At 38.8% G+C, this 26,298-nt stretch overlaps 1 protein-coding gene across 2 annotated transcripts in view; it reads right to left on the reverse strand.

The window, feature by feature from the left end:
- The window catches only part of SLC39A10 (solute carrier family 39 member 10), a 105,198-nt gene that overhangs the window by 44,843 nt on the left and 34,057 nt on the right, over positions 1 to 26,298 (reverse strand). The window contains exon 1 of one of the 2 annotated variants that reach the window (XM_060152407.1): positions 21,466 to 21,538. The exons of the other annotated variant lie outside the window; for it this stretch is intronic. The gene's annotated coding sequence lies outside the window, so the exon portion shown is untranslated. Of the gene's footprint in view, positions 1 to 21,465; positions 21,539 to 26,298 lie in introns of those variants that run through there. 2 annotated transcript variants of the gene reach the window in all.

The following is a 26,298-nucleotide window of genomic DNA, read 5'->3' on the forward strand; positions in this document are numbered from 1 at the left end:
AAACAAAAGAATCAGTAATATTGATTGTGAAGAAATAGTTCTCCCTCACACCATACACAAATGTCAATTCCAAGAGGATTAAAAACCCAATGTGAAAAACAAAAAAATTCTTAACTTTTAGAATAAAATATAGGAGACTATCATGACTTTAGGCTAAGGAAAGACAAAAAAAAGCACAAACCTTAAAAGGAAATTTTAGATAATTTAATTAAACTAAATTTTAGATAAGATGCAAAAAGCACAAACCTTAAAAGGAAATTTTGATTAATTTAATTATACTAAATTCTTTAAGTATTACTCTACAATAAAGAACACAATAAACAAAGTTTATGACAAGCTATACACTAAAAGATATTTGCAATGTGTATATATAAACAATGCATATAAAAGATCACTATTCAGAACATATAAAACATATATATATATATATATACACACATATAAATACAAAACACTCCAATACTGCATAGACAACTATACAAAGGTTATAAACAGGACAGATGGTTAAGCAGTGACATGATCACTAATAATCTGGATAACACACCAAGACATGAAGAGGCAAAAATTAATATCTGAAAATACCAGGTGTTAAGCAAAAATCTAATGTAAAGAAATAGAAAATATCTTACACTGCTGGTGGGAGTATAAATTGGTGCAACCATTTTGGGAAGCAATCTGACATTTACTGAAGCTGAATATGAATACACTCCACAGCCCCAAAATTCCACTTTTATCTATCTACCCTAGAGAAACTCTTACACTATGCACAGGAGACAAATTCAAGAATCTCTAACGCAGTATTGTTGTTTTTTTTTTAATGTTAACTATCTTGTAAATAACAGAATACTCAACTAAAAGTGGTTAAAACAAAGAGGAAAATTTCACATTAAAAAAGTTGGGGAAGGGCTTCCCTGGTGGCGCAGTGATTGAGAGTCCGCCTGCCGATGCAGGGGACCCGGGTTCGTGCCCCGGTCTGGGAAGATCCCACATGTCACGGAGCGGCTGGGCCCGTGAGCCATGGCCGCTGAGCCTGCGCATCCGGAGCCTGTGCTCCGCAACGGGAGAGGCCACAACAGTGAGAGGCCCGCGTACCGCACAAAAAAAAAAAAAAAAAAAAAAAAGTTGGGGAAAATGGTGGTTTCAGGACAATTACACAAGCAAAAGCCCAAACTCTCTCATCCTCAGATCTTTCTCCTCAGAATCTCAAGAAACTGCTGTTGCTACAACCACTCCATCCTTGCACAACCATATCCAAAGCGGGAAGGTTTATCTTTTTCTTTTCATCCAGGGAGAAAAATCTTTCCTGAAAGTTCCTCTCAGATTTCCCTTAACATATCTTTCATCAGGGCTGTACTACATACACAAAACAAAACTGGTAAAGGAAGAAATTACCATGATCGGCTTAGACAAATCGACATTCATTCTCTTGAGATTGGAAAGAAGCCACCTTTCCTATGCATATGGAGGGCATACTAACAGCAAGCAAAAAGGAGGTAAATGAGGAATGTCAGTTGATTATATAACCATTAGTGCCTGCCACAAACCTAAATGCCCATCAGTAGAAGAATGGATAAAAAAATATGGCATACTTATGTAATTAAAGATTATTTTAAAGTTATAAATGTGTGACTATGAAATACACAACAAACACAATTCTTAGAAACATAAAGAGTAAACTCCAAAAAGGTACATGTCATATCATTTATACACAATTAAAAACATGCAAAGTACCTTAATTTGGGTTCTACATACATGTAGCAAGAGCTTAACATGGGGATGATCACATTCTAGAGAGTGGTTATCTTTTCAGGAAGAAATGAAGGGGAGTCAGATGGTAGAGGAAGTATGCATATTTAGCTGCATCTGCAGTGTTTTATTTCTTAAAAAGTGAGGGGAATCTGAAGCAATGTGACAAAACATTTAATATCTGTAAAAGCAGCAGGATTCAGGTGTGTGTTATACAGATCCTCCCCGACTTAAAGATGGGATTATGTCTCAACTCATCCTAACTTGAAAAATATCATAAGTTGAAAATGCATTTAACATACATAATCCACTGAACATCATAGCTTAGCCTAGTCTTCCTTAAATGTGCTCAGAGCACTTACATTAATTAGCCTACAGGTGGGCAAAATCATCTAACACAAAGCCTGTTTTATAATAATAATCTCATGTAATTTACTGAATACTGTACTAAAAGTGAAAAACAGAAGGTTGTATGGGTACAGAATGGTTTACCTTGGTGATCGCACAGCTGACTGGGAGCTGCAGCTCGCTGCCACTGCCCAGCATCACAAGAGTGTACTGTACTGCATATCACTACCTTGGACAAAGATCAAAATTCAAAACGAATGGTTTCTACTGAATGCATAATGCTTTTGCATCACTGTAAAGTCAAAATATCGTAAATTGGAGTCCATCTGTATTGTATATACTTTTTGTAAGTTTGATACCTAACCGCCATCAGTGATTAATCAACATGTGTTGGAGGAACAGCAGAAGCAGTATCATGGTTACCTGGGAACTTGTTAGAAATGTAAATTCTTGCACCCCACCCAGACCTACTAAATCAGGAACTCTGGGGTTAGGGCTCAGCAGTGTGTCATTCAATCTTCCTAGTGAGTCTGATGCTAGCTAAAGTTTGAGAGCCACTACCTATACAAATAAATTATATAAACACTCCCATTTATTTCAAATGGTACTTAATTACATCGAATATTATGATTACCTGAATTAGGTTTAGTTATCACACGTGGTTTAAGAATTTTAGAAAATAATTAGTCTATAAAATGTTTAATCCCAAAGCTACATTAAGTTTGAGATTTTGTTTTTAATCCAAACGCTTCAGTTTCTTATATAATAGTCTCATAGATAAAGTCACCATTTAAAACATACAGTTTTACCTATACACTAATGAAGATGAAAGGGAACAGATTAAGACAATCGCTATTAAGCAGAAAGAGGACATTACACTCCCTACAATTACCTTGGTTATCCACTTGGAGATGCTAGTGAAAGGCGATACTCTGAATGAATGTTGCTGTGTTCATTTGATATGTAAATGTCTTGTAGTTCCTTCAGTGAACATTATCTCACTGTCAAATGAATAGGTACCAGTGGTAAAAATAAAACATACATATAGGGCTTCCCTGGTGGCGCAGTGGTTGAGAGTCCGCCTGTCGATTCAGGGGACACGGATTCATGCCCCAGTCTGGGAGGATCCCATATGCCGCAGAGCGGCTGGGCCTGTGAGCCATGGCCGCTGAGCCTGCGTGTCCAGAGCCTGTGCTCCGCAACGGGAGAGGCCACAGCAGTGAGAGGCCCGCGTACCGCAAAAATAAATAAATAAATAAATAAACATACATATATATTGATCAGGCAATATCAAATGAATGACTCCATGAAACACAAAAACTGTGGGTGGTCTATATGAGTTTTAAATTGTCATTTGTGTCTACTTTTTGAGTGTATAGTACTCAATTTGTTTACTGCAAAGATTCTAATATCTTAAGTCACCTAATCATTTACATTCAAGAGAGCACGATAGGAATGCAAAATACATGAGTGACATCATAAAGGTAATATTAAATCTCTGTTAAGTATTTTGTTTGCTTTTTTGTTTTTTGGAGTGGGGTTTGTTTTTTTTTCTTTTTGGCAGTACACGGGCCTCTCACTGTCGTGGCCTCTCCTGTTGCAGGGCACAGGCTCCGGACGCGCAGGCTCAGCGGCCATGGCTCACGGGCCTAACCGCTCTGCGGCATGTGGGATCTTTCCGGACCGGGGCACAAACCCGTGTCCCCTGCATTGGCAGGCGGACTCTCAACTACTGCGCCACCAGGGAAGCCCTCTGTTAAGTACTTTTTAAAGTAAATCATACATAAACTTTGCAACTTTAGTTTAGAACAGCTATATAGCAGGTGTGTGCCAAAGAATCACTTGAATGAAGCATTTGTCAGCATAGACTAAGCAGCTATTGTAAAGAGACTTCTCTCAAAGGGCGGTGGCTTAAGAAACAAGCAAGTTTATTTCCCTCTTAAAAACAGTCCAACACTTTAAGTATACCCTGCCACTCCCTTCTGGCCTGCACCCAGCATGGATCTCATTCAGATTCGATGCAGAAGTCAAAAGCTTTTCAGACAAGCAAAAGCTAAGAGAATTCAGCACCACCAAACCAGCTTTACAACATATGATGAAGAAACTTCTCTAGGTGGAAAACACAAGAGAAGAAAAAGACCCACAAAAACAATCCCAAAACAATTAAGAAAACGGTAACAGGAACATACATATCAATAATAACCTTGAGTGTAAATGGATTAAATGCCCCAACCAAAAGACAAAGAACGGCTGAATGGATACAAAAACAAGACCCATATATATGCTGTCTACAAGAGACCCACTTCAGACCTAGGGACACATACAGACTGAAACTGAAGGGATGGAAAAAGATATTCCATGCACATGGAAATCAAAAGAAAGCTGTAGTAGCACTAGTCATATCAGATAAAATAGACTTTAAAATAAAGACTGTTACAAGAGATAAGGAGGGACACTACATAATGATCAATCCAAGAAGAAAATATAACAATTATAAATGCTTATGCACCCAACATAGGAGCACCTCAATACATAAGGCAAATGCTAACAACCACGAAGGAGAAATTGACAGTAACACAAATATAGTAAGGGATTTTAGCAATGCACTTACATCAACAGACAGATCATCCAAACAGAAAATAAATAAGGAAACACAAACTTTAAATGACCAGATAGACCAGATAGATCTAATTGATATTTATAGAACATTCCACCCAAAAGTGACAGAATACATTTTCTTCTCAAGTGCACATGGAACATTCTCCAGGATAGATAACGTCTTGGGTCACAAATCAAGCCTTGGAAAATTTAAGAAAATTGAAATCGTAACAAGCATCTTTTCTGACCACAAAGCTATGAGACTAGAAATCAATTACAGGAAAAAACAGTAAAGAAAACCAAATACATGGAGGCCAAACAGTGCGTCACTAAATAACCAAGAGATCACTGAAGAAATCAAAGAAATTAAAAAATACATAGAAACAAATGACAATCAAAACACCACAACCAAAAACCTATGGCACACAGCAAAACCAGTTCTAAGAGGGAAGTTTATAGCAATTCAATCTCACCTCAAAAAACAAGAAAAATCTCAAACAATCTAACACTACACTTAAAACAGGTAGGGAAAGAAGAACAAAGAAAACTCAAAGTGAGTAGAAGGAAAGAAATCATAAAGATCAGAGCAGAAATAAATGAAATAGAAATGAAGAAAACAATAGCAAAGATCAATAAAACTAAAAGCTGGTTCTTTGAGAAGATAAAATTGATAAAACCTTAGCCAGACTCATCAAGAAAAAAAGGGAGAGGACAGAAATCAACAAGATTAGAAATGAAAAAGGAGAAATCACAACTGACACTGCAGAAATACAAAAGATTATAAGAGACTACTACAAACAATTATATGCCAATAAAATGGACAGCCACGAAAAATGGACAAATTCTTGGAAAGGTACAATTTTCCAAGACTGAACCAGGATGAATTAGAAAATATCAGCAGACCTATCACAAGTAATGAAATTGAAACCATAATTAAAAATCTTCCAGGGCTTCCCTGGTGGCGCAGTGGTTGGGAGTCCGCCTGCCGACGCAGGGGATGCAGGTTCGTGCCCCGGTCTGGGAAGATCCCACGTGCCGCGGAGCGGCTGGGCCCATAAGGCATGGCCGCTGAGCCTGCGCGTCCGGAGCCTGTGCTCCGCAACAGGAGAGGCCACAACAGTGAGAGGCCCGCGTACCACAAAAAAAAAAAAAAAAAAAATCTTCCAGCAAACAAAAGTCCAGGACCAGATGGCTTCACAGGCAAATTCTATCAAATATTTAGAGAAGAGCTAACACCTATTGTTCTCAAACTCTTCCAAAAAATTGCAGAGGGAGAAACACTCCCAAACTCATTCTATGAAGCCACCATCACCCTGATACCAAAACCAGAAAGATATCACAAAAAAAAGATTATAGACTAATATCACTGATGAACATAAATGCAAAACTCCTGAACAAAATACTAGCAAACAGAATCCAACAGCACATTAAAGGATCATACACCATGATCAAGTGGCGTTTATCCCAGGAATGCAAGGATTCTTCAAATATACCCAAATCAATCAATGTAATAATAATCCATTAACAAACTGAAGGAGAAAAACCATATGATCATCTCAATAGATGCAGAAAAAGCTTTCGACAAAATTCAACACCCACTTATGATAAAAACTCTCCAAAAAGTGGGCACAGAGGGAACCTACCTTAACATAATAAAGGCCATATATGACAAATCCACAGCAAGCATCATACTCAATGGTAAAAAGCTGAAAGCATTTCCACTAATATCAGGAACAAGACAAGGATGTCTACTCTTGCCACTCTTATTCAACATACTTTTGGAAGTCCTAGCCACAGCAATCAGAGAAAAACAGAAACAAAAGGAATACAAATTGGAAAAGAAAAAGTAAAACTGTCACTGTTTGCCAATGACATGATACTATACATAGGAAATCCTAAAGATGCCACCAGAAAACTACTAGAACTAATCAATGCATTTGGTAAGGTTGCAGGATCCAAAATTAATGCAAAGAAATCTGGCATTCCTATACACTAACAATGAAAAATCAGGAAGAGAAACTAAGGAAACATTCCCATTTACCACTGCAACAAAAAGAATAAAATACCTAGGAACAAACCTGCCTAAGGAGGCGAAAGACCTGTACTCAGAAAACTATAAAACATTCATGAAAGAAATCAAAGATGACAAAAACAGATGGAGAAATATACCAGGTTCTTGGATTGGAAAAAGCATTATGAAAATGACTATACTACCCGAAGCAATCTACAGATTCAATGCAATCCCTATCAAACTACCAATGGTATTCTTCACAGAATTAGAACAAAAAATTTTACAATTCATATAGAAACACAATAGACCCCGAATAGCCAAAGCAATCTTGAGAAAGAAAAATGGAGGAATCAGGCTACCCAACTTCAAACTATACCATAAAGCTACAGTAATCAAGACAGTATGGTACTGGCACAAAAACAGAAATACAGATCAATGGTACAGGATAGAATGCCCAGAGATATACCCACACACATATGGGCACCTAATTTACGACAAAGAAGGCAAAAACATACAATGGAGAAAAGACAGCCTCTTCAATAAGTGGTGCTGGGCAAACTGGACAGCTACATGTAAAAGAAAGAAATTAGAGGGACAGCTTCAAGATGGCAGAGGAGTAAGATGTGGAGATCACCTTCCTCCCCAAAAATACCTCAAAAGTACATCTACATGTGGCACAGCTCCTACACAACACCTATAGAACCTGGCAGAAGACCTCAGACTTCCCAAAAGGCAAGAAATTCCCCACGTACCTGGGTAGTGCAAAAGGAAAAAGTAAAAACAGAGACGAAAGAATAGGGACAGGACCTGCACCTCTGGGAGGGAGCTGTGGAGGAGGAAAAGCTTCCACACGCTAAGAAGGCCCTTCACTGGCGGAGATGGTGGGTGTGTCGGGGGGAAGCTTTGGAGTCACGGAGGACAGCGCAGCAATAGGGGTGCAGATGGCAAAGCGGACAGATTCCCACACAGAGGATCGGTGCTGACCAGCACTCACCAGCCTGAGAGGCTTCTCTGCTCACCCGCCAGGGCAGCTGGTGGCTGGGAGCTGAGGCTTGGGCTTTAGAGGTCAGATCTCAGGGAGAGGACTGAGGTTGGCTGCATGAACACAGACTGAAGGGGACTAGTGCGCCACAGGTAGCTGGGAGGGAGTCCAGGAAAATGTCTGGAACTGCCTAAGAGGCAAGAGAACATTGTTTCAGGGTGCACGAGGAGAGGGGATTCAGAGCACCACACAAGCAAGCTCCAGAGACGGGCTCGAGCCGTGGCTATCAGCACAGACAGAGACAGGCATGAGACACTAAGGCTGCTACTGCAGCCACCAAGAAGCCTGTGTGCAAGCACAGGTCACTACCCACACCTCCCCTCCAGGAAGCCTGTGAAGCCTGCCACTCCTAGGGTCCCATGATCCAGGGACAACTTCCCCAGGAGAACACATGTCATGCTTCAGTCTATTACAACGTCACGCCGGCCTCTGCCACCACAGGCTCGCCCCAAATTCCATACCCCTCCCTCCCCCGGCCTCAGTGAGCCAGAGTCCCCTAATCAGCTGCTCCTTTAACCCCATCCTGTCTGGGCCTGGAATAGATGCCCTCAGGCAACATACATGCAGAGGCAAGGCCAAATCCAAAGCTGAAGCCCAGGAGCTGTGTGAACAAAGAAGAGAAAGGGAAATCTCTCCACGGAGCCTCAGAAGCAGAGGATTAGACCTCCACAATCAAACTGATGGACCCTGCAACTGTGGAATACCTGAAGAGACAACGAATCATCCCAAAATTGAGGTGGTAGACTTTGGGAGCAACTGTAGACTTGGGGTTTGCTTTCTGCATCTAATTTATTTCTGGTGTTATGTTTATCTTAGGTTAGTATTTAGAGCTTATTATCATTGGTAGATTTCTTTATTGATTTGGATGCTCTCTTCCTTTTATTTATTTATTTTTTTCCCTTTTCTCCTTTTGTGTGCATGTGTATGCTTCTTTGTGTAATTTTCTCTGTAGAGATTTGCTTTTACCATTTGTCCTAGGGTTCTGTCTGTCCTTTTTTTTTTTTTTTCAGTATACTTTTTGGAGCTTGTTATCATTGGTGAATTTGTTTTTTGATTTGGTTGCTCTCTCTTTCCTTCCTTTTTTTTTTTTTTTACTACTTTTTAATTTTTAAATATATTTAAAAAATTTTTTTCTTTTAATAACTTTCTTATTTTATTTATTTGTTTGTTTGTTTATTTATTTATTTTCTCCCTTTTCTTCTGAGCCGAGTGGCTGACAGGGTCTTGGTGCTGTTGCTGGGGGTCAGGCCTGAGCCTCTGAGATGGGAGAGCCGAGTTCAGGACACTGGTCCACCAGAAACCTACCAACCCCACATAATATCGAATGGCGCAAGATCTCCCAGAGATCTCCATCTCAACGCTAAGACCCAGCTCCACTCAACGACCAGCAAGCTACAGGGCTTGACATCCTATGCCAAACAACTAGCAAGATAAGAACACAACCCTGCCCATTAGCAGACAGGCTGCCTAAAATCATAATAAGTTCACAGACAACCCAAAACACACCACCAGACGCAGTTCCACCCACCAGAAAGACAAGATCCAGCCTCATCCACCAGAACACAGGCACCAGCCCCCTCCACCAAGAAGCCTACACAACCCACTAAACCAACCTTACCCACTAGGGGCCAACACCAAACACAACGGGAACTACGAACCTGCAGCCTGCCAAAAGGAGACCCCAAACACAGTAAGTTAAGCAAAATGAGAAGACAGAGAAACAAACAGCAGATGAAGGAGCAAGGTAAAAACCCACCAGATAAAACAAACCAAGAGAAAATAGGGAGTCTACCTGAAAAAGAATTCAGAGTCATGATAGTAAAGATGATCCAAAATCTTAGAAACAGAATGGAGAAAATGAAAGAAACGTTTAACAAAAACCTAGAAGAACTAAAGAGCAAACAATGATAAACATCACAATAAATGAAATGAAAAATTCTCTAGAAGGAATCAGTAGAAGAATAACTGAGGCAGAAGAATGGATAAATGACCTGAAAGATAAAATAGTGGAAATAACTACTGAAGAGCAGAATAAAGAAAAAAGAATGAAAAGAATTGAGGACAGTCTCAGAGACATCTGGGACAACATTAAATGCACCAACATTCGAATTATAGGGGTCCCAGAAGAAGAAGAGAAAAAGAAAGGGACTGAGAATATATTTGAAGAGATTATAGTTGAAAACTTCCCTAAAATGAGAAGGGAAATAGTCAATCAAGGCCAGAAAGCACAAAGACTCCCATACAGGATAAATCCAAGGAGAAACATGCCAAGACAAATATTAGTCAAACTATCAAAACTTAAATACAAAGAAAAAATATTAAAAGCAGCAAGGGAAAAGCAACAAATAACATACAAGGGAATCCCCGTAAGATTAACAGCTGATCTTTCAGCAGAAATTCTGCAAGCCAGAAGGGAGTGGCAGGACATATTTAAAGTGATGAACGAGAAAAACCTACAACCAAGATTACTCTACCCAGCAAGGATCTCACTCAGATTCAATGGAGAAATTAAAACCTTTACTGACAAGCAAATGCTAAGTGAAATTCAACACCACCAAACCAGCTTTACAAATCCTTAAGTAATTTCTCTAGGCAGGAAGCACAAGACAAGGAAAAGACCTACAATAACAAACCCAAAACAATTAAGAAAATGGTAACAGGAACACACATATCAATAACTACCTTAAATGTAAATGGATTAAATGCTCCAACCAAAGGACACAGGCATGCTGAATGGATACAAAAACAAGACCCATATATGTGCTGTCTGCAAGAGACCCACTTCAGACCTAGGGATACATACAGACTGAAAGTGAGGGGATGGAAAAAGATATTCCATGCAAATGGAAATCAAAAGAAAGCTGGAATAGCAATTCTCATATCAGACAAAACAGACTTTAAAAAAAAGACTATTCCAAGAGACAAAGCACACTACATAATGATCAAGGGATCAATCCAAGAATAAGATGTAACAACTGTAAATATTTATGGACCCAACAAAGGAGCACCTCAACACTTAAGGCAATGCTAACAGCCATAAAAGGGGAAATCGACAGTAACAATCATAGTAGGGGACTTGAACACCCCACTTTCACCAATGGACAGATCGTCCAAAATGAAAATAAATAAGGAAACATAAGGAAAGCTTTAAATGATAAATTAAACAAGATGGACTTAATTGATATTTATAGAACATTCCATCCAAACACAACAGAATACACTTCCTTCTCAAGTGCTCATGGAACATTCTCCAGGATAGATCATATCTTGGGTCACATATCAAGCCTTGGTAAATTTAAGAAAATTGAAATCGTATCAAGTATCTTTTCTGACCACAACACTATGAGAATAGATATCAATTACAGGAAAAAACCTGTTAAAAGTACAGACACATGGAGGCTAAACAATACACTACTTAATAACCAAGAGCTCACTGAAGAAATCATAGAGGAAATCAAAAAATACCTAGAAACAAATGACAATGAAAACACAACGACCCAAAACCTATGGGATGTAGCAAAAGCAGTTCTAAGAGGGAAGTTTATAGCACTAGAATCCTACCTCAAGAAACAATAAACATCTCAAATAAACAACCTAACCTTACACCTAAAGCAATTAAAGAAAGAAGAACAAAAAGCCCCCAAAGTTAGCAGAAGGAAAGAAATCATAAAGATCAGATCAGAAATAAATGAAAAAGAAATGAAGGAAACAATAGCTAAGATCAATAAAATTAAAAGCTGGTTCTTTAAGAGGATAAACAAAATTGATAAACCACTAGACAGACTCATTAAGAAAAAAAGGGAGAATACTGAAATCAATAGAATTAGAAATGAAAAAGGAGAAGTAACAACTGACACTGCAGAAAAACAAAGGATCATGAGAGATTACTACAAGCAACTATATCCCAATAAAATGGACAACCTGGAAGAAATGGACAAATTCTTAGAAAAGCACAACCTCCCAAGACTGAACCATGAAGAAATAGAAAATATAAACAGACCAATCACAAGCACTGAAATTGAAACTGTGAATGAAACTTAAAAGCTTTTGCCAAGCAAAGGAAACTACAAACAAGAGAAAAAGACAACCCTCAGAATGGAAGAAAATATTTGCAAACGAATCAACAGACAAAGGATTAATCTCCAAAATATATAAACAGCTCATGCAGCTGAATATTAAAAAAACAAACAACCCAATCAATAAATGGGCAGAAGACCTAAATAGACATCTCTCCAAAGAAGACATACAGATGGCCAAGAAGCACATGAAAAGCTGCTCAACATCACTAATTATTAGAGAAATGCAAGTCAAAACTACAATGAGGTATCACCTCACACTGGTTAGAATGGGCATCATCAGAAAATCTACAAACAACAAATGCTGGAGAGGGTGTGGAGAAAAGGGAACCCTCTTGCACTGTTTTTGGGAATGTAAATTGATACAGCCACTATGGAGAACACTATGGAGGTTCCTTAAAAAACTAAAAATAGAATTACCGTATGACCCAGCTATCCCACTACTGGGCATATACCCAGAGAAAACCATAATTCAAAAAGACACATGCACCCCAATGTTCACTGAAGCACTACTTACAATAGCCAGGTCATGGAATGCCCATTGACAGATGAATGGATAAAGCAGATGTGGTACATATATACAATGGAATATTACTCAGCCATAAAAAGGAACGAAATTGGGTCATTTGCAGAGATGTGGATGGATCTAGAGACTGTCATACAGAGTGAAATAAGTCAGAAAAAGAAATATATTAATGCATATATGTGGAACCTAGAAAAATGGTACAGATGAACCAGTTTGCAGGGCAGAAATAGAGACACAGATGTAGAGAACAAACGTATGGACACCAAGGGGGGGAAAGTGGCGGCGGGGATGGTGGTGGTGGTGGGATGAATTGGGAGATTGGTATTGACATGTATACACTGATATGTATAAAATGGATAACTAATAAGAACCTGCTGTATAAAAAAATAAATAAAATTCAAAAAAAAATTATCTGAAGTCTCTGCTTTTCAAGCTTTCATTACAAGGAGTCTGGAACCATAAGGTAGAAAGCCATGTATGATATTCCTATGCCTGTTGTGCTGCTTGTGAATACAAAGAGCATCTGAGATTAGTAAATGCATGAGGTGGGAAACCTTTATCAGTCACAAAATATTGTGAGGCCTTTTGAAGCTACTAAAATGTTTACAATTTTAGTTACCCTTTCAATAAATAAGCTTCAACTTCTTTCCACTACAAATGCATGTAAACCTACACAACATATAATCACAAAGAGGACTTAAAAGACAGAGCACTAACCTTAGGACCTGAATTAGACACACATGCCTTCTCCCTTCAACTTCCAGAGCTGTATTCTCTTTCAACTCATCACCCCTCAGTTACCTTCATTCTAAGAATCGTTACTGCCATTGCCTTAAATCTTTATTACTCCATTCATCTTCACTCTTACTTTGTTTTCCTTTTTCAGCATCTTGTCACTGTTACATGACCCTGATTTTGTACCAGCTTGCCATTCATAAGCACTGCCAGCTAAAATGATCTCTCCTTTCCATAAGGTTAGGAAAAAAAAAAAAATCACAGAATATCCAGGGCAGTATTTTTTTTTTTTTGCCACACAGCACGGCTTGTGGGATCTTAGCTCCCTGACCATGGATGGAACCTGCGCCCCTTGCATTGGAAGCTTGGGGTCTTAACCACTGGACCACCAGGGCAATATTTTCATAACATTAACATTTTTTTGATGCTGCTGACAACACAGACTACTTCTTCCTCACCAGGGAAGCTTTCTACTGTTTAATTTTAGCTGTCCTTACAGTTATTTGAACAAAGTTAAATGATTCAGTCCTGCCATTTAGCAGAATCTTACAAAAGTATAGTTCAAGTGTCAAAGCTACTTAATTTTTACTAGCAAACAACCAATTTATTATCAAGTATCAATCCATCTTTATTATCAAGTTCAACCTTGTCCAACATAAAGAAAACTACATAAATTATATAAACATAGTCTTCTTAAGGCACATTCTCTTTCTTAATAGAATCACACTCAGATACACAGACTGCAGTAGATTTTGTAATATACAGATACATTTAAAAAGAAAAAAATTATTAATGCCGGGGGGGGGGGGGAGTTGTGCAGGAAAAGTAACAGTTTATTACAATGACTCAATTGTAAATAACATTCACAGTCATAAAAATATAACACTAAATACTGTTCTAAACCAAAATTATTCAATACAATTGTACTGAAAAACTGGGGTATAGGAAATGAGTACATGGAGAGGTGGAAAGAGTGCTAAATCCAAAGCAGACAATGACTAAAACTGAAAATCAGCAAGTTATGAACATGTTGGAGACATAGCACTGAAAAGCAAAATAATCAGAGAAACTAAAGGAGTTCCTTATCTCTCTAGGCAGAATGTAAAAGAAGCCAGGCAGGAGACTGATTTTTCTTTTTCCTAAAAACTTCACAGAACTATTTAATTCTTTAAACTGTATTCATGCATAACTTTGAAAAAACTAAATATAAAAGTCAGCAATTATAAATCTTAAAAAAAGTTTCTGTTGAACAAAATCACATTATGTCACATGTGGAAGAAAATGAATTACAGTTTCAAGATTTTCACAAGCATTTGTTTACAGGGTTTTAATCACAATATGTAATCATTTTAATTTCAATTTGTGCTATTTTTAGTTACTGGCTTGGATAAGTCCAAGATGTGGGGAAAGACCACAAAAGTTTGAATACTTTTCAGGTCTTGTTACATACTTCCAAATTGTTTTCTAGAGCAATTAAGTTTGGTTATACTGCCACCAGTAGTACAGTCATAGTATTCTCATTAGTAGTTGGTATTATTAATTTTGGAACAGGTAAAATTACCTTATTTTTATATTCAAATTATTCCTGGTGTCTCAATATTTTTATAAACATTCATGAGCTTTTACATAACATGGCTTGGTCATATTTTCCGCAGAAAACATCTTCAATTCTGTCTAATGCCTTTTTACTTTGATTACAATGTTTTCCCTTTCACGTATAGACATTTTCACACACATGCACTGAAACCCGTGAACATCTTCTGCAATTTCTTTATGACTTCTAAATTTAATGTTTTTTCTCCCTATATTTAATATATATTTTCTTCTTTGAAAAAAAAGCAATAATTAAAATTAACATGACCCCTAACATCCATTTCTTTTTTAGGGAAAATAAAACATCCACTGAACTAACAAACAATAGTCTTATATCTGTTAACTAAGAAAGTTTACGTTTTAGCCTCAGTAAAACTTTCAAGTACTTGTGTTTAGGCAGAAATCTTCTGGGGAAAAGCTTTAACATTTTTTATAAATCATAAATTACATTATGTATTATATAATACTGTATTTACAGTGAACTTAAACAACACTTTCTTAAAATTTTCAGTGATTTGATTTGTAGCTACTTGGTTTCCTTCTTCAGTTTTTAAAAATTGATTATTTTCTTGAAAATAAACTTTTTATTTACACTGGTTATATATATCAAATTATTCACTTTATTTTAAAAACTAGAGTATGCTAATTTAAAACAAAAATCTTAAAATATGTTTTAAACATTAACAAGTTACAAAGTCAGCTGAAATTCTACATTAAAAAAGGTCCATGGGAAAAGAAAACATGATCTGTTGCTTTATGATATATATTATATACAATACATAATATCTAATTGTTCTCTGTAAGTATATACAATAATGTAATAGTTAAATATTACATTATAATTACATAAAGTATTTTTCTAATATAGTTTTACTGATCTCATTGATTTACAATGTAAAAATAAATCATATTTTATTCTACATATCTTGATAAGGTACGTAAATCAATCTTTCCATAGCCCCCTTCATCAAGAGGCTATGTTCTTCTACGACATAGCACAAAGTATACTTCTTCACATGTAAACAGAATAAAGTAATGATTCATCTTCAGCAAAGGCACACTAAGAAGAATTACACCAAAACACTTGTTCACAGGCCTGTAAACATGCAATCACGAATTGCTTTATGAGGGGAGTGGGAGGAGAGGAAAAAGGAGGAAAGGGGACAGGAAGAAGGGGCAGGGAGAAGGCATAAAAAATATGAACATTTTCTGCTCTGAAGGAGGTACAAGGAAGACACAGTCACCTTTTAAATTAGAGACGGTAAACTGTGACAGTGATAGAGTTAAGTAGTAGCTCAAGGTTGAAGGCCACATTCCAAATCCAAGCATCATAAATAAAGGTGCTATTCCTCCTATAGAGGAAAATGGAAAGGGGGAGAGACAAAAAGCTTCTACACTATTTAGGTGAAGAATACCTGAGAACTCACATTATTACCCATTCATTTAGATTTGAATGCTTTTATACTAAAGTATCTTACTCATACAGGTAGTAGGAAAATGTAAGTATTTTAAAAGCAGCAACACATCAAATAATGACAGAATATGAAGAACTGGATCCAGGAGTTGGCTGACTTAAAAGGGTCGGATATTTAATATTTTAGGTTTTGCAGGCAGTAGTCTCTGTGGCACCTACTCAATTCTGCCATTATGGTACAAAGCAGCAATATACAATATATATAAATGTACAAGGAAGCTGTGTTCCATCAATACTTAATTTAGAAAAGCAGACTGATTTGGCCCAAGGCCATAGCTTCCTGACCCCTGACTTAATCTACACATTTTTTAAAACTTACCAATTCAACAGACAACTACAGGGGAAACCACTATTGCAAAACTCAAACATTCACTGAATATATAAAGTGAATTCAGAAAAAAGTTTAGAGGCACGAAGGCACATCTGAAATGATTTTTTATTTACAGACATTAAAGCAACAGGGCAGTGGGATATATGCATTTGTGACCTTGTTACTACAACTGAAAACAATTTAATTTTCTGCTTCTATATGAATGAAAACAAATGCAAAAACTCAAGTGATCACTGACTGACAAGTCTTCGATACTTATTAGAGCATTAAAAATAACTCTTTCACACAGTACTTCACAGTAACTCTAATAACAATACTTCTGGGTCCTATGAAAGCACATAATCTTATATTAATAAGATAAAGATATTTCCGACAACATTCTGATTCACTTTTCTAATCCCCAAAAACCTCTTTTCTGAATGGGATGGATGGTCCCCCAAAACAGTGTACACATTAAGGGTAAACACCATTGTTAGAAATGTTAATGCAAGAACAATTACCTGATACCTCCTCTTTCAGCAGTAAAATATACAATATAATGGGTAAATATAAACTATAAAATTACAAAATCATATACCACTAACTCCTAATGAAAATAATTGAAACACTACTTGAAAAAGATTTTAGATTTTATCCCTATACTTACAAACCTGTAACCACCACGCCATTCTAATAACATCTTTTAACATTAAAAGTCTATTAAATATCCAATTCTTATATCTGGCAACAACAAAAAAAGAAAACCTTATGTTCTGATAATAGAATCTGACACTATTTTTTTATGATGTGCTATGACAATAAACTATTGTGTTCTGAACATTGAAAGTGTGGTCTCTTAAGCAGTTGGAAATAATTTCAATAATGCTATTGTTATTTAAAGCTTTACAATTTCAGTTGAAAATTGCCTTCATAACTACTGAACACATTTTTGAATATTCTGATTGTAGTAAATATTTGTCAAGAATATATTTGCTTATTTGGGAAAAACCTAAAAGTCATTGTGTGGTCTAGTCACAAAACTTATTAGAAAATAATGAAAAAAAAAGAAAATAATGAAAATGAAAAAAGTAGTTTGGAATATTGATAACTGATATAATTTGAAATCTTGAGTTTACATAAATGACTATGGGAAATCTTGTGGTTATTACAGGTCCTTGAGGCTCTATTTTTCAAAAATCATTCTATAAAAGTCAAAGTTCCAAAACACTTGAACTTAAAAAAAAAAGCTCACCACGTGATTTTAACATTATTTTCAGTACAGTGGAGACAACACGAAGTTATATGGGACTAAATTAAGCCAGAAGCAGCCCAGACTGAAGGAATTGCTGCTATTCATATGCAAAGCTAACCTCAAAGATACACATTTAATATATAGCCCTCTTTCTGTTTGAAAACACCCCCAACATAACTTGCAAGGAAACTTGGCCTTATATTGTTCTACCTCCACCCAAACTCAGCCCCATTCAGAAAATTAGGGTTAAAAGCAATCAAAGTTAACCAGTTCAAAATGACTCTTATTAGTAACACTAACCAGCTGGAGGAAATCTCAAGGTAGACTAGATAAATAGCACTAAGGAATCTAATTGTAACTTAAATAGTGTTGTTTTAGGAAAAGGTGAAGATGAAGAAGGTAAGTGCATGAAAACTTCAAGAGGAATCAAACACTAGGGGGCAGCATCAAACTGTTGGGACAAACAGCACTCTTCTAACTTGTAAACTTGAAGCTAAAGTTAGTATATTTTTAATGAGAATTACACTTATAATGAAAAATTACTTAATAAGGTTATAAAACCTGTTATAAAGGAAAAAACTAGCTTTCTGTTTTGATTACCTGCACTTCTTTTCCGTTTCCTACTGTGTGCTTTCTTTTGCATCTTATGAATACGTTTAAAATGCACTCATGATAAAGTCCTTTTGATATACAATTTTTAATAAATGAGCATTTCCATTCTTGAGGTAGCCACTACACAGACAAGGGCTGACATATCAAAATCGAAAGTATTAATATTTCCTTGGGTTAATACTGAATTTAAATTTTGTATCACTCACTTAACATTTTTAACTCGATTAAAGAAACCAAGCTTTGCACATTCACTGAATAAGGTGTCATGAGCATTATAGCATTATGTCACAAAAAGCTGTGGAGTGTGTGTCCCTCAAGGAATTTAGTCTGGCAGGGAAAACAAGATATATGTATGTAATTATAAGTTAGAAAATGCAAAAGCAGAAAAAATTCTATGAATTATTACATATGAATAACAACAATAAGATAATTGTATCCCCGCAATGGCCCAGTAGAGACCATTAAACCTCATTCTGGAATCAAGACAGAAAGTAGTCCTTCAACTGCTAATGAAGAACTGAAACGTCTATGCAGAAAGAAGGTAAAATGAATTATCTGTAGCCCCTTAGCTCATTAAGTCATTTCAAGGTCACAGTAAACCCATGAGGTAGGTTTTTCTAGTACTTCAAGTTCACAGATAAAAGATTAAGATAAAGCAACTTGCTCAAGGTAACCAAACTAGTTAATAATGGGTCAGTTTTGAACCTTAAGTCTCACTCCAAAGCTGTACATTCTTTCCAATAACGGCCAAAACTGGGGGTAGAGGAAGTCGGGGAGAGGTGGGGAATAGAATAGTAACAACGTAAATTCGCTTTAATTAAAAGCAGATGATTCCTGTTGTTGAATAATTTCCCTTGTTATAATACCTATACCCTGTATTCTCCATAAATCTGTTTAAAAACAAACAAAAACACCCCCTAGACTAGTACCTGCCTACCAGACTTGAGGCCTCCTACTTCAAATCAAGTGCTCAAAAAAGGGGAAGAACTGTGTTGGCTCTTAAGCTATCTGTTAGTAGAATACAAATTAACATGAAGAATAAGTAAAGGTTATCATGCAATATATTATCGATGTCACCTCATAGTTAACCACTTCTTTTAAAGTAGCACAAAGTCATTCTTACACAGGGGTTCTTAACCAGGGGGCTGTGTAAAGAATTCAGGTTTGTGAATTTGGATACAGAAGACAGACATATCTAATTGTAATTGATCTCTGAAATTTAGTTATCCCTTCAGTTATAAATGTAGGCAAAAAGCACAGTAATATGCAGCACCTGACACTATTAATATGAATCATTCAAATTAAATCCTATAAAGATCATTTACAGTCCTCACTAGTTTGAAATTAGTCATCAGACTTGCCACTACTCGATATTTAATGCTTTACTAAAGCATGAATTACTTCATCATAAATATTTAACATTTTGGTAATTATATTTCAATACAACTGGTTTCTCTTGTAATCCTACGTTTTCCATACATTTAAACTCATCATTCAGAGTTTCATCAAACAAAAAAAGTTTAAAAGTCCCTCCAGTACATTATTATTTTCTTTTCTTCAAATCACTCATCGTTGGTATTACCTATTTCTCTCTCCTATGGGAGTACTCAGCACATGGAAGGATGTAAGTTGTCTGGTGTGGACCCCAAAGTCTAGAGCAAGAGACTGCCTCAAGGTACTTAAAATTTGTAGAATTGTAAGTCCTAACAAAAAACAGTACACAAGTCTTGACTTAAGGCTTTCAACTGCATTACTACAATCAACTACATTCTAAATCTCCAGCTTTTCCCATATATTACTTGCTTGTTCTTAATTATGTAGAATTTAGATACCCATCAAAAAAAAAAAACCCACACAAATGAAATGCAAACTTGTCACATGCTTGTTTTGCTCCAAGAATGACTCAGTTCCAAGGTAAAACTAGAGAACTGAACAGTGTAAAAGACGTTAAAGTTAAAAATAAACACACACACAGTATAACCTACCATCTTCTTTTTAAATTATGTGCTTTAATGTCACTCTTTATTACTTAAAACAGGGACTTGAGTGAAGGACCCTTCCAACTGAGGGCTGCGGATCCTGCTTCTTCCTCCTGCCCAGCTCATAAAGACAGCCCATGTGGACAGACTCCCACGTGAACAGTTCTTTACAGAAGCCACAGGAAGACCTCCAACGTCACGTCGCCTGCGCCCTCACCAGGCCCCCCTCTTAGCCTGGGCACTCAGGGGTCCCAAGGGAGAAGCAAGGAGTTGAGCAGATCCCGAGACCCGGGGAGGGGGCCGCGAAGGTTCCCCGACGTACTGCCGCAGGAGGGCCCCCCATCGCTCTCAGCCAAAGAGCTTTCAGGAACAAAGCCTGGGCTGCCGTGCCACCTCCCGGCCCACCCGAACTCCCCCTCCGACCCAGCCCCAGCCCAACCCGAGCCCTCAGCTCCAGGGACCCCAGCTGGCTTCAATATTAACCACCCCGCGCCCCGCCTCGGCTTTCCGGTTGGTAGGGGAGAAAGCAAGCTCCCACGAGGCCTCCCGCGGTAGGAGCACAGGCGCCACCGTCCGTTAGCCTCCCGGGGCCGGAACAGCAGCGCCCAGGCTCCATCCCGGGGTCACCGTGATACACCGGAGAGGACCACGCGAGAGGAAGAACAGGGGGTGTTCGCCGAGACCGGACTGCGGATCCTCCCACCCTCGGGCCACCGTGTCCCCGCCTCCGGCGGCGACGCCACCCTCGGCCCCCAGGCCGCCCGCGCGTAGCCCCCCAACCGCCACCTTCTGCCCAGTGGTCACTGCCCCATTCTCCGCGCGGCCCCCAGCCTCGGCAGGGGGCTAAGTTGGGCGCGGGTCCCGCACGCGGGGCGGAGGCTGCCCGGCCGCTAACCCCGCGGCAGCCCAGAGCGCACACGAGGAGCTGCGGCACCCCACGCGCAGCCCACAGCGCGCTCTGCCCGGCTCGCCGCCGCCGCCGCCAACGACAGCAGCAGCTGCGAGAAGCCCAGCGCCCGAATCCCCGAGGGACTCAGCCCCGACTCCCCGGTCCTTGTCTCCCTTTCTACCACCACCCCGCTGTCCCGGGACTCGCAGTCTCCGCCGCGCAAGGGGCCGGTTCTGGGGGAGGGAATGTAAACAAATCGGGGTTTTATAGTTACCTCACACTCGAGTGCCGTGTGCATCTCCTCTCCGCTCGGTACCAAACCCCGGCTGCACTAAATCGTGTATTCACCAAAGCCGGCTGCGCCAACTGCGTCGCGGAGACCTGAGCGTCAGACACCACGCTACGCTAGCGGCGTACACGGCCCACTCAGGTCCTTGCGCAGCCGCACCCCGTCCGCCTATGGGTGTTACGCTCTGGGCGCACACTCACCACCCAGCCATTCACTTCGAATAACGAAACTTGCGTAGCAGAACTGCACCATTCGTGGATTCCACACGGACCGTGAGAGCAATAGGAAATTCGAGTCTACGCAAACTGCGGAGCTCCGCGGCTCCGCGCTAGTTTTGTTCCAAGAAAAGACGCCGCGGGGTAGTTGGGGCGGCTTCTAACGCATGCGTGGAGCGCTCTTTTACCTCTCGCCTTTACTCCCGGCTTTGCCTGTCGGTTGCTGCGGCCCGGGCGAGGCGGATGAGTAAGGGAAACTCTAAACGCAAAAGCTTCAGCCAGAAGATTTAAGATGGATAAATTAGAATGTTTATCTGTACACGAGTTAAACATCTACGTTAACTTAATCCCTCCCCTTTATTAAAGTAAACTTTCAGTCTCTGAAGGGAGAAAGGAATTAATACTGATTTAGTGCTAAGTGCGAGGTATTTTGCATAGTTCTCCCTCCTCCCAATTTATTCTGAAGAGCACTTCCTGTGGGCCTTACAAGCCGAAAAGAAGAAGTTGAGTCCAGAGAGCATATCACGCACTTAGAGGAATTCTCGAGGATTTTGACAACTTTCCAAAATTTTCCACCACCTCCTACTGCTAAACTCATTAACACCCAATAGCAACACCTCCCGATCCAGCCCAGCAATTTCATGGATTCCTGACCACATCGTGGTCATTCTTGCTTTCCATTCTTTTGCTCACACCATACCTGACATGTGAATTGTCTCCTCTCCTCTTTGTAAGCAATTCACAGCCCGTACTTTCTTAGAAGGTGGCTCTGGACACTTTCCCTTTGCTCCATTACCCTGCTTCTTGGCACTTATTTGATCTCCATGGTGAGACTTATCTATTCTGTCTGGCGTGCCTGTTTCTGTATCCAGCCAGAGTCCTGGGCGTACCTTACTGATGTCTAGCAGAGTGCATAAAACCATGATCCATAGTAACAGCAAGCTTTACTATGTGTCAAGTACTTCCTATGTGCTCTACATGTATATTACTTTCATCCTCATAACACGACGAGGTAGGTATTATTATCCTATGCCGGGAAACTGAGGCACAAGAAGTAACTTGCTTAAGACCTCAGAACAGGTAGGGAGAAGAGTTGGGATCCAAACCCAGTTAGTATGGCTACATATTCCTGCTATTCTGCATATTTAAGGAAGGAAGGTTGTTTTGTTTTTGTTTTGTATCTCTACAAAAAACATCTTTTAGGTGCTCAATAAATGCCTACTGACTGCCAGGATACTCAGCTTCTCATATCCCTTTTGTTTTGTTTTGTTTGGAAAAGCCATCGACCTCACTCCTGCCGGTTTCCATGCTGCTATTAGGGAAAGGGAGAAGTCCTGATGTATAAAGGAAAGATCAAGTCTGAGTTCTAGCTTCAGGTCTTACCATGATCACTAACTGTGGAAGACAATGGCCACGGTCCTCAGATTCATGGATAAATTAAGGGAATTGGTCTAAATTTATTCTTAAGTCTTTAGATTTTATAAAATCAGAACTAAAGTCTTTAGATTTCATAAAATCAATATAAATATAGTATGTCTTTTGGGTCGAAAGCATAAAAAGCTTCCAAATTATCCTGATATTTTAAGCCTCATAATTATTTTATTGAACATATTATTTCAGCAACTTTAAAATACATGTGATATTTTGCTCCTAAATTTCAATAAAATATAGCACTTACATTCCTTATATTTTAGGGCCCTCACACCCTCACTGCTTTTTAATTATGTATTTACAAGGCTAATAATGTTCAGCTGGTACACACAGGCACAGAGACCCATTGATCAAATACTGAAATATACAAGTTGGTCAACAGCTGCATCTCTGAGTTGAATTCCACCGTGATCCCCATCCCTGTACCAGCCCTTTCTCTCAGGATTCTCTAGACCTCCCACATTTCAGGAACTAAAGGGTTAATGTCTGGCTAAGAAAGAAACCGAAGGACCCAGCTCTTCTCAAAGACTTCCATTCTAATTTGTTGGTGCTTATGCTTTATTAATTTTCGTATTTTAAATATCATCCCTGCATAACACTATAGGGTAATCTAACTGAAAATAGACTGTCTTCTACCACTTTTATATACTCATTCAAACATTTATATAGGATCAAGTATATGCACACTGACTAGGGCAGGACTTCGAGCAAAATTACTCAGTAGGGTAATGATTGAGCTGCAAACTAGTGTATTACTTTTCCTGTTGGAAAAAGGAATCTCAGAAAATGATTTCCAGCCTTACTCAAAATCACCTGCTGAGGTAAACAATGGAAAGTGCAGCAAAAATATCACTACAACATATGTTTTATTTTTACCAGTTTTATATTTATACCAGTTTTAGGGTAAGGAATTTCTAATATGTTAGAATCATGGAACTTTCTGAAAGGTCAGACTTTTTTTTTCCAGCCATCTCATGTGATTCATAAAGAAGCTCATCTGAACTATAAAACAGTACAGACGATTTGCAGCATATGCGGGGAAGAGAAAGTATTGAATTATGTGTAAATAGTTTACCTCTCATTTGTTTTGCTTCAGTCACAATTTTATTTCACATATCTAAACTTTTAAGCATGACCAATCTACCTTTGTGAAGCATGATATAATAAATCCAATGGCTTTTTTTGCACCTCAGAGGGTTAGAAAAGAACCAACTACAATAAATAGAGAAAATAAGAACCATACTTCATACCTCAATCTTTTGCTGTGAATAAAGAAAATCTGTGTCATAAACTTGGTTTTCCCTCTAATAGAGGAGAAAATTGTCATCATACACAACAAAGTTGAGCCTTTAATTAAATTTATTAAGAACATGACTGCTTCTGAGAAATCAAACCTTGCAAGCTCAATAGTTCTTTCCATGAATCAAGATTAGTAACAATCAAAGGTAACAAAACCTCCTGAAATCCATGTTCAGTTTAAACTGATTTTTATATGGCCAAAAAAGTTTGGTTCAGATAAGTTTATACCTAGAGAAGGAAGACTAAATTATATTGATATATAGCCCTGATGAGGAGAGTGCTAAATACCAGGAATAGGTGTTAAAGAGTTGGGAAAAGAAGCCCTCAGGAATATGTTCTAAATCTAGGCCTCAAAATTAATAACTGCTGGGCTTCCCTGGTGGCGCAGTGCTTGGGAGTCCACCTGCTGATGCAGGGGACACAGGTTCGTGCCCCGGTCCGGGAGGATCCCACATGCCGCGGAGCGGCTGGGCCCGCGAGCCATGGCCGCTGAGCCTGCGCGTCCGGAGCCTGGAGAGGCCACAACAGCGAGAGGCCCGAGTACCGCAAAAAAAAAAAAAAGTTAACAACTGCCTATTCACTTTTAGAGTCTACATATTTTAGCCTGGAAATTAAGGCCCCAGCATTAGATCTGAAGCCAGAGAAATATAAAAGTTACATCCTCCTCCCTGTTCTTTGAGGCCTGCGGCACTGTGTGACACCTAACATGTCAACCCCATGGTCAGGATGGGAAGTGAGGCCCGTGGGGCAGTCTTTTTCTGATCCCTTGAGAAATTATGGTTCCATCTCTTCTAAAGACTTCCCATTCCTAAAATGAAGATAAACAGGCCTTCAGAGCTTACATGGAAGTTCTCAGAGAGAAGCACAGCTGCCCTTGCATCTCTTTCTAAAAAGCAGCACTCATGAAATGGAGAAGGCCATCCTCATCCAGAGAGCCCACCACTTTGAAACGGGTACACAAAGGCAGGGAGAGAAGGACCAGTCCCACCCTGGTGAGAGACAAACGTGACTGACATGCCTGGCAAGTGAGATCATTTTGAGTTGCTAGGCTTATTCAATAAAATAAGTTTCAGGCTCTCTGCAGAAATAAAAATAGATTAGAGAAAGGAAACAATGAAAACAGCAATTCAAGCCGGGTAGAAAATTAACTTCTATATGATTTGCCTAGATGATGCTAATATTAGACTAGCCAGATCCCTTAGTTTCAATTCATTGCAGTAGAAACAGAAGGCCCTTAGCATTAGACATCTCTACTGGGAGAAAGACAATAATGGAGAAGCTTAGAGCCTCTGATTCGAGCCTCTGATTCGCCGTGGCAAGTCCTTTCAAAATAGGAATGAGACCTAGCCTAGGAGACAGGGGAAGACTCACTCAGAAGAATAAACAAAATCAAGAAGCTCTGAGCTAGAGCAAGGGTAACAGGCCAACAACAGATGTGACCACATGATGTTATCAGAAAAGCTTCTCCCGCAAACCTACTCTGTTGTTCTCACCAATCCCTGGAATTCCACATTTAGAATTCCATTCTGGGCCTTGAAACCAAAGAGACTTTGACCCTGAGGGAAGTTACTACCATTTTATTACTTATCTATACTGCTTTGAGAATATATTTTTTTCTGGTGTTTTCCAAAGAGGAATTTTTAAGGAAGAGAGAAAATTTGAGTATCCAGATTTCTTAAGGGTAGTGTGTTACAAAGGGACAGAAGGAAAAACGGACAAATTGCCAACTTCTCAATCTTGCTTCCAGCCAGCCTTGTTCACTCACAGAATACTAACAAGGAGAAAAACAGTAGGCTTGGTAAGCAGCCACTCATACCAACCAAGGGGGCCTAGATGCCGACAGGCAGCCATTTTGGATCTTTTGAAATTCCGG

The sequence above is a fragment of the Lagenorhynchus albirostris genome, chromosome 6, assembly GCF_949774975.1.
Source record: "Lagenorhynchus albirostris chromosome 6, mLagAlb1.1, whole genome shotgun sequence".
NCBI classification, from domain to species: domain Eukaryota; kingdom Metazoa; phylum Chordata; class Mammalia; order Artiodactyla; family Delphinidae; genus Lagenorhynchus; species Lagenorhynchus albirostris.